Genomic DNA, 18,258 nt, shown 5'->3' on the forward strand with positions numbered 1-18,258 from the left:
CAGGTATTTCCAGCTTGCATGCACACCCAGCTGACCATCCAGGATCCAAGCTTGGAGTTTTTCCTTTGTTGTCAACTGTACATGAGGAACTCCCCTAGGCCATAGCTATGAGTTTAGGGACAGGCATTGGTACAACAGTAGCAGGTGACATGGGAGTCCCAGCCACCTATTTGTGCAGCTCACTCCTGCTCTCTGGACTTGCTTGAACCTAATTGCAGACCTACTGGATTCCTTACAGAGAATTGCTGCTGCACCCAGCTGACCTTATGACACAGAGAGTCTGACAGAATCCAACTTATGATCGCTTTTGTGTCTCATGGTTACTTAGTGACCCATGATCAGATGCTCAGTTTCTACCAGGGCCCGGTATCATGACAGAGCTGTTTTTCAAATGGAATATAGTTCTCTGCAGCAGATGGCATGGCCTTGCTCCAGGATCCTGGGGTCTGTGCTATGACTTGCCTATTGGGGCTTGCCAGAAGTACCACATGGCATCTTTCTTTACAACAGACACCTCTAGTACCATGGGATCTGCTGGCTTACAGAGTCCAAGTGGCAAGTCTGTTTGTACCAAAGAATGTACCTACCATAAAGCCCTTTATCACCCCGGGCTTCACTAACAGCTAGCGGCTTTCCAAGTCACCTGATAAATACTTTGCCAAGTACAGTGAATATGCTGCCTCCAAAACCCAGAAAGGCCTACCAAGTATTCTGCTTTTTTCCTTAGTGGTAGGAATTCAGGCTACAAGAACTTGTCTTAGACTGTGGAGGGGATGTTCCAGCATACCCCAGACCACTGGATCTTTAAAAACTTCACTGATGTGGCAGGCCTCTGAATCTTGTTAGCTTCTCTCTTCTGCCTTGTGGAGAACATATTTTTTTTTTCCATTTTCATCATTAGTTTTATTTGAGGCAATATATCCAAAATAAATTTTTAACATTCAATTATCATGAAGAAATACTAAGGAGATACTTCACACCCTTTTTTGGGAAAAAACGTCTGAAGTCCGTGTGTCTACAACATTCGTGAAACGTGACAGGGACCTGCTGCTTCTCAAGCACCCAACACCACACGTGGCCACCATGGCACCGCTGGGCTCGGTGTCCCACTGCCCTGCAAAAAGGCTGGGGCCTCTGGCCCAGAGCTTGTGGCCCCTCATCTTCTCCACTGCAGTGCCTCTGGCCGGGCTTTACCCTACTCAGGAAATGACTGTACCCCACCTCTGATAGCCCAGTGCTATCTGTCCAGACCCAGGGCCAGGGCCCCCCACCTCCTAGGGGCCTTCCCTGAGACTCCATGGGAAACAGCCCCGCCCCCTCAAAGCAGGGAACCAGGAGGAGTCGCTATGTACCCAGGGGCGCCCGTCCCGCCGGAAGCTCTCAGGGGAGGCGGCCAGCAGGGATTCACCCCCACCCTCCCCACCAGCACCTAGCGGGAGGGCAGCTCCCTGTGGAGGGGGGGTGCCACACGTCCAGCAGCCACATGTTTCACGGGTCTTGGAGGCAGGCCAGGCTCCCTGGGGTTGGGCAGAGGCAGAGGAGGTATCTGGGTTGGACTACATGCTGATTTTGGTCTGAGACACATGGTTGCCGATGGTGCCTTGCCCCTGCATGGGGACGCCCTGCGAGGTGGGTCCCGTGGGGCTGTAGCCGGGCCCTGTGATGCTCATGGAGGTCGTGGGCAGCCTGCTCTGCGCCGTCTGCTGCATGGACACGTGGCTACACCACTGCCGATCAGGCCCTGCGTGAGGGAGGAGGGCGGCAGGCTTGTGTTGATGGCGCCGCTGAGGCTGCCCTGGGAGTGCAGGGATCCGACGCCCAGGTTCATGTTCTGCGTGGGTGGAGCAGGGAGCAGGGACTGCATGTGGAGAACATATTTCTTACCAAGGCATATGGAGTACTTGCCATTTCTTGCTTCTAACATCTAATTAACGTGGTTTCATAAATATTGGAGACCAGTGCCGTGTTCTGCAGGATGCCCAGGTTGTCCAAGTCCCTTTGGACTATATTATACGACAGAAAGCAGGATATTAACATTGCCCTGGCAAGAGAATATCACGTCAATGCCATGTAGAAAAAAACTGCTTCTGATCTTTCTTCCTGGTGCATATAGAAAAGAACACATTTACAGAAGGATAGCTCTTAGGATAGTGCACAAGTAAAAGTAAAAAACTGCAATTACTTCTGCACCAACCTAATGCATACATGTACCAAGGCTGTAGTAATATGCTCTAGTCAAGATACCAGATCTTACAAACCAGCTGCAATGGGGCCAATATTTGGCTAAGTTCTTGGTAGTCCACTGTAGTACACTGTTATCTAACCAGTGTTTCTGAGGTCAGGCTGGTTAATTAAATAGGGTTATGACAAAGAGCACCATCTCTGCATTCTTGAAGTCTTTCGGGATGGTGCTAATGTCTGCCATTCTCGGGACCTGCAATACTCTTCTTAGTGTGAGAGGGTCTGTTTCAAGGACTACTATCGGAGTTCCTACTAAAATAGCTCTAGTTTCACAGCTCAAGGAACCAATGTGAGGATCCTGCCAAGTGCTAGGTATTTCCATTCTCCATGAAGGAACCAGAGAAATAACCACTGGTGGAGTCCACAGACTCAGTGAACCTGTTTTAGATGGACCTGGGCCAGACCTTCAGTTATCACCTGTCAATCAGGCCTTCCTCGTAATAAAGCAGCCTCTCTTTCAGTCAATTGGTTCTGAGTCTGAGAAATGGCTCAGGTCTGGAAACGGGACAAGAGATCATGACTTTCCATTGGGGTGCCCGACCTCAGCCTTCTGGTAGCCTGTTATTAATTGCAGGTTATCTTCTATTTATATGCCTTTAGCACTATTTTTTTCTGTTGCACTATTCTCCTATCTTTCTTGTTCCTAGGAACACCATATTCGATTAGTCCTCTCCATAGGTCCCCAAAGGTCAGTGCCCCTGGCTGACATCCTGACCTGGCTGCCCATTACAGTAATTAAGTGGTTTTAATGGTTAAGTGCTTCTGATGGCTAAGTGCTGTCACCTGGCCTCTGCTATTCTGGAGCACTCTAATCTCCTTTGCTACCAGGAAGTCTAGCTCTCTAACAGCATTGCTTATCATCAGCCTTAGCTGCAGAGGGCAGCTTCGCAATGATGTCGGTATCCCTTTCACTGGTGAGTTTCTTACTCCATTAGTTTCCTCGGAACCTCCCAAGAAAAGTAATCACTGGTAGACTTCCTGGTGTTAGACGGTAGAGCTGTTCCAGCATGCCCACTTCCCTGAGCCTTTTGTCCTCTTCCTCCACAGCCTGCCATGGCAGTTCTGGCCTCTCCACTTCATTGAATGTACGCTGCTTTTCCCCCAGGCTTCCAAGAGCCATCCAGCAGCGTAAAAGAACCATCCCAGAGGCAATTCCCAGTGAAGTATTGTTACTATCATTATTATTTACCCTCATGTTCTCTGTGATGGTAACTTTCCAGCGAATCAAATCCTGTCTTGTAGGCCCCATACCCCATACAAATTCTCCCTTCCCCTGCTTGATATACTACGCCGCTTGGTCCAGCACCTCATGGTCCCCTCCCATTCTCCCTGTTTTGCTGGTATACATTATCCATGTCCGGTAACGCTTTGGCCTGTAGCCCCTTTTCACTCAGCACAGCAAACATGAATCACCCCAATTGAGTCATGATGAAGTGTGACCCCAGTTTTGGTCTGGTGTCCAAAAGTGAAAGGTGGAAGGCAGGAAAACATTGTCCTATAAGCGTCCATTTCATTTGACACTTCTGCATAGCAAGGACAGGAGGGCATTATCTTTTAGCAGTGGGAGTGGATCACTTCTGCAGGCACCTTGGTTTGGTGGAATCTGGGGGTCAAAGGCTGCATCTGTCTACGCAGCAATGAGATATAGCCTTAGTCCACAGTTCAGAGTCCCACCCTACCCTTGCAGGGCTCTGCCTTTAACGAAGGAGATCTGCTTTGACTGAACACTAAGCCTTCACTGTAGTTCTTTGTTGCAGAAAAAGGTTGGGCTGTCCTCCAGCTGCAGGTGACGAGAGTCTCTTGCAATGCTGTCTAGCAGGCCCTCTGTCTCTCACACTGCCCTTTTCATTCATGATTGGCTGACTCGAGCCTGTCATTTCCTCTCTTAAGCACATCATTGGTGACCAGCAGCAGCCATCCAATTCTACGGTCCCTTCAATTACTATTTTCCACTATCTCCACAATGCCAGGGACAGCACCAGCCACTGCATTCCCTTTCACCCCCATCATATTCCAGCCCACCACAGGTGAAAGGCAGCCTGAGCAGGTATGCTGAGAACTGACGATACTCCACCAAGGTCCTCATGATCCATTGTCTAGTAGATGATCCAACTCCAGAAGTCTGTCCTGCTTCCTGGAACTCCTCTGGCACCAACTGTCGCAGGTGGGATTCTCTGGAAACAAAGCCTGAGTCAGTGATTTAAGACGAAGTACTCTTCAGGAGAGACCTTTCAGTAGGGAGGGAAGAAGAACAGGGAAGGGGAAAGAGCTGAACAAGAATTTGCCAAAGACTAGCCTGAGCTTAGGCCTTTTATTTGGAAAAACCAGCCCTATCTCCCTTTGCCTGGCTAACTCTTTTAGGAGTCATTGCTCTTATAGCTCCTTTTGGATAAGATTCACTGACCCCCTCGGCACTGGCTAGGTTTTCTGTCTATGTGATCTTACAGTAACCTGCAGTAACCTGTGTCTTTCACTTATTAGATGGTATTATCATTTCCTTTCTACTTGTTTAAGGAAAGGAATTTTCCAAAATGGTACTCCCTTCTCTAAGGATCTCAGCATACCTTAGGGTGAGGGGAGGGATAGGAAAGGATACATATATACCCACACATGCATACACACATATACACTTTTAACTTCCCAGGTGACTATATTATATTTGCAGCCCTACCCTAAACCCTTCAATATCTACTAGCCCAGTGGTTTTCAATGTTGGCTACATATTGGGATCCTCTAAGGAGCTATTAAAACTACTGATGCATGGGCCTGATTCCCAAAACATGCATCATTGATTGGTTGGGTGTGGGGCCTAGGCATCAGTGATTTTTAAATTTTTATATATTTTTTGAGATGGGGTTTTGCTTTTGTTTTCCAGGCTGGGGTGCAATGGTGTGATCTTGGCTCACTGCAACCTCCACCTCCAAGGTTCAAGCGATTCTCCTGCCTCAGCCTCCCAAGTAGCTGGAATTACAGGCACCTGCCAGCTAATTTTTGTATTTTTAGTAGAGACAGGGTTTCACCATGTTGCCCAGGTTGTTCTCGAACTCTTGACCTTAGGTGATCTACCCGCCTCGGCCTCTCAAAGTGCTGGGATTACAGGCATAAGCCACTGCGCCTGGCCATCAGTGATTTTTTTAAAAAAACCTCCCAGATTATTATAATATGCAGTTGAGATTGAGAACCAGTGGACTAGACTATGATGTCCATGATGGTTGATTTTTCGTCTTACTCCTCTAGATAGTTCCAGAGCCTGCCTCAGTATCTGCAGTAGGCAGATAATAAATATGGAACAAATGAATGAGTGATTGTAAAAGGTAGAGAGATAAGTGCATTTTTTTCCCTCATTATGTCATCAGCTGACATTTAATATTAAGTCACATTTATAAATACAATTGACCTGAGCGAGCGAATTTTTCACTTTAGTGATCACAAATATCCCTGGGAGTATGACCCGCAGAGAACACTCCTGTGGTCTCAAATAGCTTCAGGTAAGATCCCAGACACTCCTCAACTTTCCTGGCTTTCAGTTTTCAAAAGTAATTATCTCTGCCTTGTGTACCTTAAATGGAGGTCAAAAGTTACCAAACTAGGGGCTGGGCAGTGTGGCTCACGCCTGTAATCCCAGCACTTTGGGAGGCCGAGGTGGGCGGCTCACCTGAGGCTAGGAGTTCAAGGCCAGCCTGACCAACATAGTGAAACCCTGTCTCTACTAAAAATACAAAAAATTAGGCGTAGCCAGGAGTGGTGGTGGACGCCTATAATCCCAGCTACTTAGGAGGCTGAGGCAGGAGAATTGCTTGAACCCAGGAGGTGGAGGTTGCAGTGAGCTGAGACTGCGCCACTGTACTCCAGCCTGGGCAACAAGAACAAAACTCCGTCTCAAAAAATAAAAATAAAAATAATAAAGTTACCAAACCAGGGCCAGGCACAGAGGCTCACAGCTGCAATCCCAGTACTTTGGGAGGCTGAGGCAGGAGGATCGCTTCAGCCCAGAAGTTCAAGACCAGCCTGGGCAACACAGTGAGACCCCCATCTCTATTTATTTAAAAAAAAAAAAAAAAAAGTTACCAGATTAGTTTTAGCTTCTCTGTCGGTACACAAATCCTACAGAGCTGGCCTTGCTGCCTCCTCAGGCAGTGTGGGGCCACAGCGCAGATCTTCTGTGGTGTCCCCACCTCTGTATGCAGAAAAGCACATGGTCCAGCTTCGTCTTCTTCAGGTTCCCACAGGATCCATCCAGACGCACAAAGTAGGTAGAGAAATGTCAGAGAGCAGACCTATAAGATAAAACATCTAATTAATTAAATACACATTCTCAATTAGGTGCCAACCTCTTCTGAGTCCTCTACCATCTGTAGAGCTAGTCCTAATAGAAAATCTTCGAGATAATGCAATCCCAGCAATATTTGAATTTTTTTTTTTTTTTTTTTTTTTGAGACAGAGTCTTGCTCTGTCACTAAGGCTGGAGTGCAGTGGCACAATCTTGGCTCACTGCAACCTCCACCTCCTGGGTTCAAGCAATTCTCCTGCCTCAGCCTCCTAAGTAGCTGGGATTACAGGAGTGTGCCACCACGCCCAGCTAATTTTTGTATTTTTAGTAGAGACGGGGTTTCACCATGTTGGTCAGGCTGGTCTCGAGCTCCTGACCTCAAGATCCGCTCACCTCGGCCTCCCAAAGTGCTGGGATTATAGGCGCGAGCCACCGTGCCCGACCCAATATTTGATTTTACCAGTCATTTGAACAATCCACATAGTAGACACAAAAAAATGAATAAAATAATTGAGGAAAGATGAAATTAGAACCCTGAAACAGAAAAAAATTGATGAAACTTCTGAACAGGAATGAAAACATAAAGATACTAACAACAGCAGTGTTCAGAACCCCAGTGTAGAAGAAGCCAGCCAATGGAAGAGTGTGGACACTTTGCCTCTAACCCCTAGAGAGAAAGAAAATAAAGAGCCCCTAAAATCTCTATTGGAAATTTTGATTTTGATGGAAAAACAAAATATATCTCTGGATAGACATGAGGCTGATGAAATGACAGAAGGTCTCTTTACTCTTGATAACATCGAAAGTACAAATAAATTCTGGTGAGGAGGTCTTGAGAAAGTGTTTTGAGATGACAGCCATGAGCACTTTTTTTTTTTTTTCCTAAAATACAACCGAATCAGATGCTAGAGTCTGTGAGATTCTAGAGGCTGCTAGAGATCTGTGAGAGCTGCATTTGGGAAGAAACCCTCAGGGACGTGAGAGACTCACACTTGTTTTCCATTACCACTGACATAGCTGGGGAAGAGCACCTACAGTGTTGGTGAGGTTTGTTGATGAATCTCATGACCTGGGAGTGGAATCTGTGGGCTTCCCACCTTATGAGGCAGATGCAGAAATTTTGGCTGCGAAATTTCACTCTGAAAGTTAGAAATGGGAACTCAATATGGAATATTGTCATGGCCAGATTTACATTCTGTCCGGTGGATTTTCTTCTAAAATGGAAGTTGTTTGCTTCTAGATGCTATCTACATACTCTGCTCTTCCTGTGCCTTAAATATGTGGGTGGCAAAATCAGTGCCTGTTATGGGAGCAATTGAGGAACAAATGCTATAACTTTTCCTATAACAATTGTTATAGGAACAGTTGAGGAAGCTTGTTCTTTTTCCCATCGTTGGCTGCAACTGCTTTTAGAGCTTGGCAATGTAATTTCTGTTCTTTTCAGAACAGTGAAGGAAAGGGTAAAGGACTGAAGGAAATGTGCCATTCTCCGTGGACAGGCAGGCGTGATGCTTTTGAACTGTAGCGGACCTCCTGTAAGCACTTGTTTTAGATGGTATAAATAGTGACCTAAATACTAGATGGAATAACTGTATAGCTGGCCAAGCATTTGTAGTCTGTAGTACAGTAGCAGATTTTGATTTCACTGTTATCATTGTTGTTCTTTAAAATGTCCTATCTTTTACAAGAGCCTCTGGGGAAAATTTCCGGGGGCAAACCTCTGATTTCTTCTTTGCAGCCAATAGCTTGACTGCCGTACTGCATGCACTCAGTAAAGTGATGGAAAATATTGAATTCATCACGAGTTTTGGTTTGAGGAAGCCACAAATTTGGCAACCAAACTTGATATTCAAATGAAACTCCCTGGGAAATTCCACAGAGCTCAGCCAGGCAACTTGGAATCTCAACTAAGCTCAGAGTTACTGTAAAGAAACCCTAAGTGCTCCAACAGTGCAACATGTTCTTCAGGAGCTGAAAGACATATTCTCAGAACAGCACCTCAGAGCTCTTAAATGCATATCTCTGGTACTATCAGTCATGGGATAACTCAAACTCAGTATGTCAGAGGAACGCCATGTACAGAAGTGACTTACCAGATCCCAACATGCTCTCAGCTGAACTTCATTGTTGCAAAGTCAAATGGAAACACAGAGCAAAAGATATAAAGCTTCCATCAACATTTATGAAGCCCTCAGTCTGCCTGACATCAGGCAGATGTGTAGGCATTGATGTGTACGCATCGATGAAGGTCTCATGAATTCTTCCTGTGATGAAGGTTGAGAAGGAGTGCTATAAAAATGGACAAAGGCATTTAAAAGTATATTTGATGAACACATTGACTGACTAAAGATTGAGTGACTTGGCTTTGCATAACATAAATTTTGATATGAAACATCATCTGGATTTAATGGTAAACACATAGCAACTCTATTCAACTAAGTCAGAGCTTCCTACAGATAATTCAGAAACTAGTTAAAATACCCAAGAGACTTCAAAAATAGGGCTTCTCTTATAGTTGATATTTGAAAGAAAAGCTGTAAGGTGTATGTAGGCCACTTAATCACTGAGTATCTTTGTCTACAGGCCTCCCATTGAATACTTTAGCTGTTGATAATCTGCCGATTTGAATGGGCTCTGTTTGAACTCTCCTGTTTTGGGGACCTATCTGTTCTTCCAGAAAGTGACCCTGAAGTTTTCAGGTTTCACTCTACATGAACTCTGCTAGTAGCATTCTTGAATTGTTTTAATGGTCATTTTAGATATGACATTTATTGTCGAGAATTGAGCTATCAATTCTTCCAAGAAATAAATGTTGAAGAGGTGTAGGAGGAAGAAATAAATTTTATAAAATGTTACAATGAAGCTCATGATTGATCTGTGACTAGTAGGAGTTTTTTTGTTTGTTTTGTTTTTTATACTTTATGTTCTAGGGTACATGTGCACAACGTGCAGGTTTGTTACATATGTATACATGTGCCATGTTGGTGTGCTGCACCCATTAACTCATCATTTACATTAGATATGTCTCCTAATGCTATCCCTCCCCTGTCCCTCGACCCCACAACAGGCCCCGGTGTGTGATGTTCCCCTTCCTGTGTCCAAGTGTTCTCATTGTTCAATTCCCACCTATGAGTGAGAACTTGTGGTGTTTGGTTTTCTGTTCGTGCAATAGTTTGCTGAGAATGATGGTTTCCAGCTGTATCCATGTCCCTACAAAGGACATGAACTCATCCTTTTATATGGCTGCATAGTATTCCAAGATGTAGATGTGCCACATTTTCTTAATCCAGTCTATCGTTGATGAACATTTGGGTTGGTTCCAAGTCTTTACTATTGTGAATAGTGCCACAATAAACATATATGTGCGTGTGTCTTTATAGCAGCATGATTTATAATCCTTTGGGTACATCCCCAGTAATGGGATGGCTGGGTCAAATGGTATTTCTAGTTCTAGATCCTTGAGGAATCGCCACACTGTCTTCCACAATGGTTAAACTAGTTTACAGTCCCACCAACAGTGTAAAAGTGTTCCTATTTCTCCACATCCTCTAGTACCTGTTGTTTCCTGACTTTTTACTAATTGCCACTCTAACTGGTGTGAGATGGTATCTCATTGCGGTTTTGATTTGCATTTCTCTGATGATGAGCATCTTTTCATGTGTCTGTTGGCTGCATAAATGTCTTCTTTTGAGAAGTGTCCATATCCTTTGCCACTTTTTGATGGGGTTATTTTTTTCTTGTAAATTTGTTTGAGTTCTTTGTACGTTCTGGATATTAGCCCTTTTTCAGATGAGTAGATTACAAAAAATATCTTCCATTCTGTAGGTTGCCTGTTCACTCTGATGGTAGTTTATTTTGCTTTGCAAATAGAAACTGTTTAGTTTAATTAGATCCCATTTGTCAATTTTGGCTTTTGTTGCCATTGCTTTTAGTGTTTTAGACATGAAGTCCTTACCCATGCCTATGTCCTGAATGGTATTGCCTAGGTTTTCTTCTAGGGTTTTTATGGTATTAGGTCTGACATTTAAGTCTCTAATCCATCTTGAATTAATTTTTGTATAAGGTGTAAGGAAGGCATCCAGTTTCAGCTTTCTACTTATGGCTAGCCAGTTTTCCCAGCACCATTTATTAAATAGGGAATCCTTTCCCTATTTCTTGTTTTTGTCAGGTTTGTCAAAGACCAGATGGTTGTAGATGAGGTTATTTCTGAGGGTTCTGTTCTGTTCCATTGGTCTATATCTCTGTTTTGGTACCAGTACCATGCTGTTTTGGTTACTGTAGCCTTGTAGTATAGTTTGAAGTCAGGTAACGTGATGCCTCCAGCTTTGTTCTTTTGGCTTAGGACTGTCTTGGCAATGCAGGCTCTTTTTTGGTTCCATATGAACTTTAAAGTAGTTTTTCCAATTCTGTGAAGAAAGTCATTGGTAGCTTAATGGGGATGGCATTGAAGGAGTTTTAAGAATATATCTAAAAATCAATAATGAACAGTAAAGGGAATTACCAGACAGAAACATGTGAGTTTGCCAAACAAGAATTTCAGTGTAGATTTTGTTTTTACCAAATGAACGTGAAGGAACAAGTTATAGTGAAAGTTTGAATGGAAGAGCCTACCAGTGTTGTTCACATTTGGTTGCTGCTGTCTGCATTCCTTTGTTGAGGCTATATCTTCATAAGCTTTTTATCAGGTGCATGTTCAACACTTCTGTTTCATGGTCAAGACAGAATCAGAGGCCATGGATACTGACAACTGACCTGTCTGTTTTCTTCTGTCATTTTCAATGAATATATCTACAGCCTTGTCTTGATTTTTATTTTTATTTATTTATTTTTTTTTGAGAGATAGGGCCTTGCTCTATTACCCAGACTGGAGCGTAGTGACGTGATCGAGGCTTACTGCAGCCTTGTCCTTGTGGCTCAAGTGACCCTCCCTCCACAGCCTTCCAAGTAGCTGAGATAACAGGCATATGCCGCCGTGACTGGATAATTTTTTTTTTTTAAATGGGGTCTCACTATGTTGCCCAGGATGATCTCAAACTCCTGGGTCAAGTAATCCTTCTGCCTCAGCCTCCCAAAATGGTGGGATTATAGTTGTGAGCCACCGTGCCCAGCTCTCATCTTGATTTATAAGCAAAACCTGAAAAATCTACAAAAAATAAGTATTTGGTGGTTTACCTAGAAATAATGCAGAAAATATTGCTATTATTTTCAGTGAAGAAAATCAATCTTGTATTGTTTATTTCACTGTAAATAAAATACAGATTTTCTTTTTAGAAAAGTTACCATATTGTACTTAGACTTATAAAACATAGCCCTGGCACAAGAGTTTAAGATTAAAGCATATCTGCTTTACTAAAAGAGGTATTACAACAGGGATGTACAACTTCATATGAAGGTCAATGTTAGTGAAAACAGAATAAACATTTATAAGGACCCATCATGTTCCAGACACCATACTAGCTGTTGCATAACAGCCAGTGAGGCACAGTGTACAAAAGGAATTCAGCAAGTATCATGGGACAGCCGTCTGTCTAATGGAGTAGGCATGGAGCGGAGGGCAGGTGGGAATAGGAATACCTCCTGTGCAAGTAGTGCACATGTGCCTTGTTAAACCATCTTTTAAAATATGAAAGATAGGCTGGGCGCAGTGGCTCACACCTGTAATCCCAGCACTTTGAGGCCGAGGCGGGAGGATCACTTGAGGTCAGGAGTTTGAGACCACCCTGGCCAACATGGTGAAACCCTGTCTCTACTAAAAATTCAAAAATTTGCCAGGTATGGTGGCGCATGCCTGTAGTCCCAGCTACTTGGGAGGCTGAGGCAGCAGAATCGCTTGAACCCAAGAGGTGGAAGTTGCAGTGAGCTAAGACTGTGCCACCGCACTCCAGCCTGGGCGACAGAGCAAGTCTCCATCTCAAAAACAAAAACAAGACAAAACAAAAAAACGCTGGGCCATGGTGGCTCATGCCTGTAATCCCAGCACTTTGGTAGGCAAGGCGAGTGGATCACATGATATCAGGAGTTTGAGACCACCCTGGCCAACATGGTGAAACCCTGTCTCTACTAAAGATACAAAAATTAGCCAGGTGTGGTGGCGTGTGCCTGTAGTCCCAGTTACTTGGGAGGCTGAGGCAGGAGAATTGCTTGAATGTGGGAGGTGGAGGTTGCAGTGAGCTGAGATTGTGCCACTACACTCCAGCCCTGGTGACAGAGCAAGACCCTATCTTTCAAAAAAAATTAAATATGAAACATAACATATCTGGAAGAGATGCAACTGAACTGGCTAGGAATGGGGAGAATAGGATGCAAGAACATAAAGCTGGAAGCACAGGTTTGGCATGTGTGAGAATAAAGAGAAAAAGAACAAAAAACAAGGCATGAAACATAGTTCAGAAATCTCAGTTTGTAACTGCCATTCATCTGTGTCATTTTTTATTAATGCTTATTGTTTATTTCAAGAGAAGTCACAGACTTCAAAGGCATTAGGCTAGACTGGCCAGGGAAGAATTATTATCATTATTATTAGATACAATTTGCTGAATGTCCACTATATGCCAGGCCCTGCACTGAACCCTTTAAATACAATCTCTCTAACCTGTACAACAATCCTACAATCTTGGCAATATTCCTAGTTAACAAATATGAAAACTAAAGCCAAGTGAGGTTATGTAACTTGCACAGGATCCCACAAATTATAAATGGAAAAGCTGCTGCATTACTAAATTTCTGAGAGGGAGACAAATGATTTGAATAATAAAGATATTTTGATCTGCTTTTTTCCCCCTCCCGTGGGTCACTATATATATAAGTAGATCAGACTACTGTAAAATTCAAACATAAAATTTAAAACTATGTATGAGTTTATAATGTTATTAAAGTAATGGTATTATGTAAACATTCTCAATTTATAAATAGTGCATTTTGTAAATTCATTCCAAAATGCATTGTTTGTAATTTAGAATGCCTATTCTAGAGACAAAGCATGCATGGTAGTTTCCAGGCTAGCCTAAATATACACATTTAATATGTACTAGATCTGTTGTTTTGTTTTGAGACAGAGTCTTGCTCTGTTACCCAGGCTGGAGTGCAGTGGCACGATGTCAGCTCACTGCAACCTCCACCTCCCAGACTGAAGTGATTCTCCTGCCTCAGCCACCCAAGTAGCTGGGATTACAGGCATGTGCCACCACACCTGGCTAATTTTTGTACTTTTAGTAGAGTCAGGGTTTCACCATGTTGGCCAGGCTGGTCTCGAACTCCTGACCTCAAGTGATCTGCCTGCCTCGGCCTCCCAAAATGCTGGGATTACAGGCATGAGCCACCATGCCCAGCCTAGATCTAAATTATTAATTGTCCAAATATAGGTTTTACTTCCTGGGATCAGGGGTACATACTGTTAAGAAAGTATTAAGGGAGGAGTGAGGAAGAGGGAGGAAAGTAGAAGAAGAAGATTTTCTGGCGGTAAACTAGAAATGAAGTTTCTAAACTACAAGCTGTTGTGTTTCAAATGTTTGTAAATTGTTTACTGGAGCTCAAAAGTTATTTTGTCAAAAAAAAGTACACATGATGGTTTAGTTTCTAACCAGCCCATAAAGCTTATTAAAGTGGTCATTTGTTGACATTTATTAATTTTTTATTTGATTTGAGCTTCTACTGTCCTTGTTTTTCGTTTTCCTTTTCTCAGCTGTTCTTTTATTATCTGTGTGACCTTCAGCAAATTACTTAACCTCTATAAGCCTCAGTTTCCCCATGTGTAAAATGAGGATAACTATAGTACCTATTGAATTCTGAGGATTAAATTAGTTAATGCCTTGCACATAAAAAATATTCAATAAATAATAATCACTATTACTAGTACTCTTGTTATATTACTATTATCTGTCTTACATTGGCTACCTGTCCCCACTCCCCCTATAGGCAGAACCTTCGACAATAATTTATGTAAAAATGATTTATTTAGGAAGTGTTCCCAGGAAAACCAGCAAGGGAGTGGGGAATGGAACTGAGAAGGAAATAAGCCTAAATGAGGTATAATCTAAACAGACTCAAACTCAGAGGCGACACAGGAGACAGTGCAGGTCACCCCAGTATTGTCCTAACCGGGTGCCAGGAGAACTGGGGTACTCAAAGTCATTGAGTTAAGGCGGGAGTGGCTGAATTCCCAAACACTTCAGTTTTGTCTGTAAAAAGTAGAGTCTGGGTTGGACGCAGTGGCCCAAGCCTGAAATCCTAGCACTTTGGGAGGCCGAGGCAGGTGGATCACTTGAGATCAGAGTTTGAGACCCGCCTGGCAAACATGGTGAAACCCCATCTCTACTAAAAATACAAAAATTAGCTGGGTATGGTGGCGCATGCCTGTAGTCCCAGCTACTCAGGAGGCTGAGGCAGGAGAATCAATTGAACCCAGGACGCGGAGGTTGCAGTGAATGGAGATCGCACCACTGCACTTCAGCCTGGGCCACTGAGGGAGACTCTGTCTCAAAAAAAAAAAAAAAAAAAAAAAAGGTAAAGTCTGTTTCAGTTGCCTCAGGGCAGCCCCATTAAGAAATAAGGAAATTTGGCCAGGCGTGGTGGTTCACGCCTGTAATCCCAGCACTCTGGGAGGCCGAGGCAGGCGGATCACGAGGTCAAGAGATCAAGACCGTCCTGGCGAACTCGGTGAAACCCTGTCTCTACTAAAAACACAAAAATTAGCTGGGCATGGTGGCACATGCCTGTAATCCTAGCTACTCTGGAGGCCGAGGCAGAAGAATCGCTTGAACCTGGGAGGCATAGGATCCTGTGAGCGGAGATTGCGCCATTGCACTCCAGCCGGGAGATAGAACGAGACTCCGTCTCAAAAAAAAAAGAAAAAAAAAAAAAGAGAAATACGGAAATTTAAGAGGCTAGGTCACAGCACTGAATGGGCATCTGCTATATCATCATCACCATCATCATCATCGTTACCATCATCACCTCCCATAAAACACAAAAATGGCACATAGTGTGAAAGGTATTGTGTTAGGTTCTAGGGATTTTTAAAAAGCTGTAAAATAACAGTCCCTTCCCTTCTACACCTTCAAACTTTTGAAGAGTCAGGAAGAACACACAGAAGTAAAATAAGTATATGCTAAGAGCCAAAAAATTGTAAACAAGGTATATGCTATGGGAACGTATTGGCATTGGGTGGTAAAGAAAGATCCATAGTACTCTTTGAGTTGGATCTACGAGTTTGGATCACTATATGACACTTTGAGTTGAGATCTGTGACCTATCCTTTTGGTCACTTTGAGTTGGATCTCAAAGAGGTAGAGGTTAGACAAGCAAAGAAGAAAAGAGTAATATTAATGGGGAAAGCAGTGAATGCTATAGGGAGAATTAATAAACTTCTAATGTAGTGCTTCTCAGCTCTGAATTCATGTTAAAATCACCAAGAGCCTTTAAAAATCCCAGTGCCCATCTGTAACCAGTTCAATTACATCAGGATTGCTGTTTTCAGATTTTATATTTAAGTCTCTAATCCATTTCAAGTTAATTTTCATATGTGGTGTAAAACATAAGTCCAACTTCACTCTTTTGCCTGTGGATATCCAGTTTTTCCAACACCATTTATCAAAGGGATTTTTCTTTCTTCACTGTGTATTCTTGGCACCCTTGTCAGAGATTAGTTGACCATATATGTGTGAGCTTATTTCTGGGATTTCTATTTTGTTTCATTGACTTATGTGTATGTTTTTATGCCAATACCATACTGTTTTGATTACCATAGCTTTGCAATACGGTTTGAAATCAGGGACTTTGATGCCTTTAGCTTTATTTTTCTTTGTTAAGATTGCTTTGGCTATCTGGCATCTTTTGTGGTTCCATATAAATTTTAGGATAAAAAATATTTCTATGAAAAATGCCATTGGAATTTTGATATGGATCCCATTGAATATGTAGATTGCTTTGGGTAGTAGGGACCCTTTAATGATATTAATTCTTCTAGTCCATGGACATGGATATCTTTCCATTTATTTGTGTCTTCAGTTTCTTCCATCAATGTTTTATAGTTTTCAGTGTATAGATCTTTCATCTCTTTTCTTAAATTTATTCTTATTGTATTCTTTTTGATGTTATTGTAATTTGGTATTATTTTTCTTGATGCCTTTTTTGGATAGTTCATCGTCAGTATACAGAAACACAACCGATTTTTGTATGTTGGTTTTGTATGTTGGTTTTGGCGGTGGAACAAGACTCCATCTCAAAAAAAAAAGTGAACAAGTTCTGAGGATCTAAGGTACACCATGGGTGGTGATGGATACATTAATTATTTTGACCGTGATAATCATTATACAACATATACATATATGAAATAATCATGTTACATGCCTTGAATATATATATAATTAAATATATTAAATTATTAAATTAAATATGTTAATTATATTACATTAAATATATATAATTAAATATATTAAAATGTTAAAAAAGGGGGAAAAGCGATTGCTGGGGGGATTCTCTAGGTAATTCCAATGGACAACCAAAGTTGAGAACCACTGTTTCATTGGATAGGAAGCAGCCTATGAGAAACCGTTCAGCAGCTATATTGAAAATATAGAAGAACTCAGATTGTGGAAAACTTAGCTACGTGGAGCTAACTAATTGAATTCTAACATTTCTACTGAAATTATAAAACTCCTAGAAGAAAATATAGGAAAAAAAACTCCTTGACATTGGTTTCGTCAGTAATTTTTGGCTATGCCCCAAAAGCAAAGTTAACAAAGGCAAAAATAGACAGATAGGATTTTATCAAACCAAAAAACTTTCGCCCAACAAACTTTTGTTTTGATTGAAACACTCAACAAAATGAAAAAGCAACCTATAGAATGGAAGAAAATATTTGCAGACCATATATCTGATAAGAGCTTAATATCCAAAATATATGAGGAATTCATACAACCCAAAAGCACAAAAACAATCAGATTAAAAGACGGGCACAGGACCTGAATAGACATTTTCCCAAAGAAGACATACAAATAGCCAACAGGTATATGAAAAGATGCTGAACATCACTAATCCTCAGGGAAAGAAAAACCCAAACTAAGAGATACTGCATCACACCTGTTAAGATAGCTATTATCAAAAAGATAATAGTGTTGTCAAGGGTGTGGAGAAAAAGGAATTCTTGAATACTGTTGGTGGGGATGTAAATTGGTACAGCTATTATGGAAAACACTATGGCAGTTCCTCAAAAAATTAAAAATAGAACTACCATATGATCCATCTATCCCATTTCTGGGCATATACCCAAAGGAAATGAAATTGCTATCTCAGAGAGATATCTGTATTCCATGTTTATTGCATGATTATTCACAATAGCAAAGATAATGAAGATAACCTAAATGTCCATCAATGGATGAATAGATAAGGAAAAAGTGATGTAGTATGTAAAAGTGGTGTGTATATGCACACAGAGAGATAGGAATATTATTCAGTTATGAAAAAGAAGGGAAGGGAAGGCTGGGCGTGGTAGCTCATGCCTGTAATCCCAGCACTTTGGGAGGCTGAGGCGGGCAGATCACCTGAGGTCAGGAGTTTGAGACCAGCCTGGCCAACATGGTGAAACTCCATCTCTACCAAAAATACAAAAATTAGCTGGGTGTGGTGGCAGGCACCTGTAATCCCAGTTACTCGGGAGGCTGAGGCAGGAGAATCGCTTGAATCCCAGAGGTGGAAGTTGCAGTGAGCCGAGATCACACCACTGCACTACAGCTTGGGCGACAAGAGTG

General features: G+C 42.4%; 1 protein-coding gene and 1 pseudogene across 1 annotated transcript in view; both read left to right on the plus strand.

Annotated features, from left to right (window-relative positions):
• CDK8 (cyclin dependent kinase 8) overlaps positions 1 to 18,258 on the plus strand; it is a 210,003-nt gene that overhangs the window by 34,210 nt on the left and 157,535 nt on the right. The gene's annotated exons all lie outside the window — the stretch shown is intronic.
• LOC103214536 (52 kDa repressor of the inhibitor of the protein kinase-like) lies at positions 6,710 to 9,449 on the plus strand (annotated as a pseudogene).

This window comes from Chlorocebus sabaeus, chromosome 3, assembly GCF_047675955.1.
Source record: "Chlorocebus sabaeus isolate Y175 chromosome 3, mChlSab1.0.hap1, whole genome shotgun sequence".
Lineage (NCBI taxonomy): Eukaryota > Metazoa > Chordata > Mammalia > Primates > Cercopithecidae > Chlorocebus > Chlorocebus sabaeus.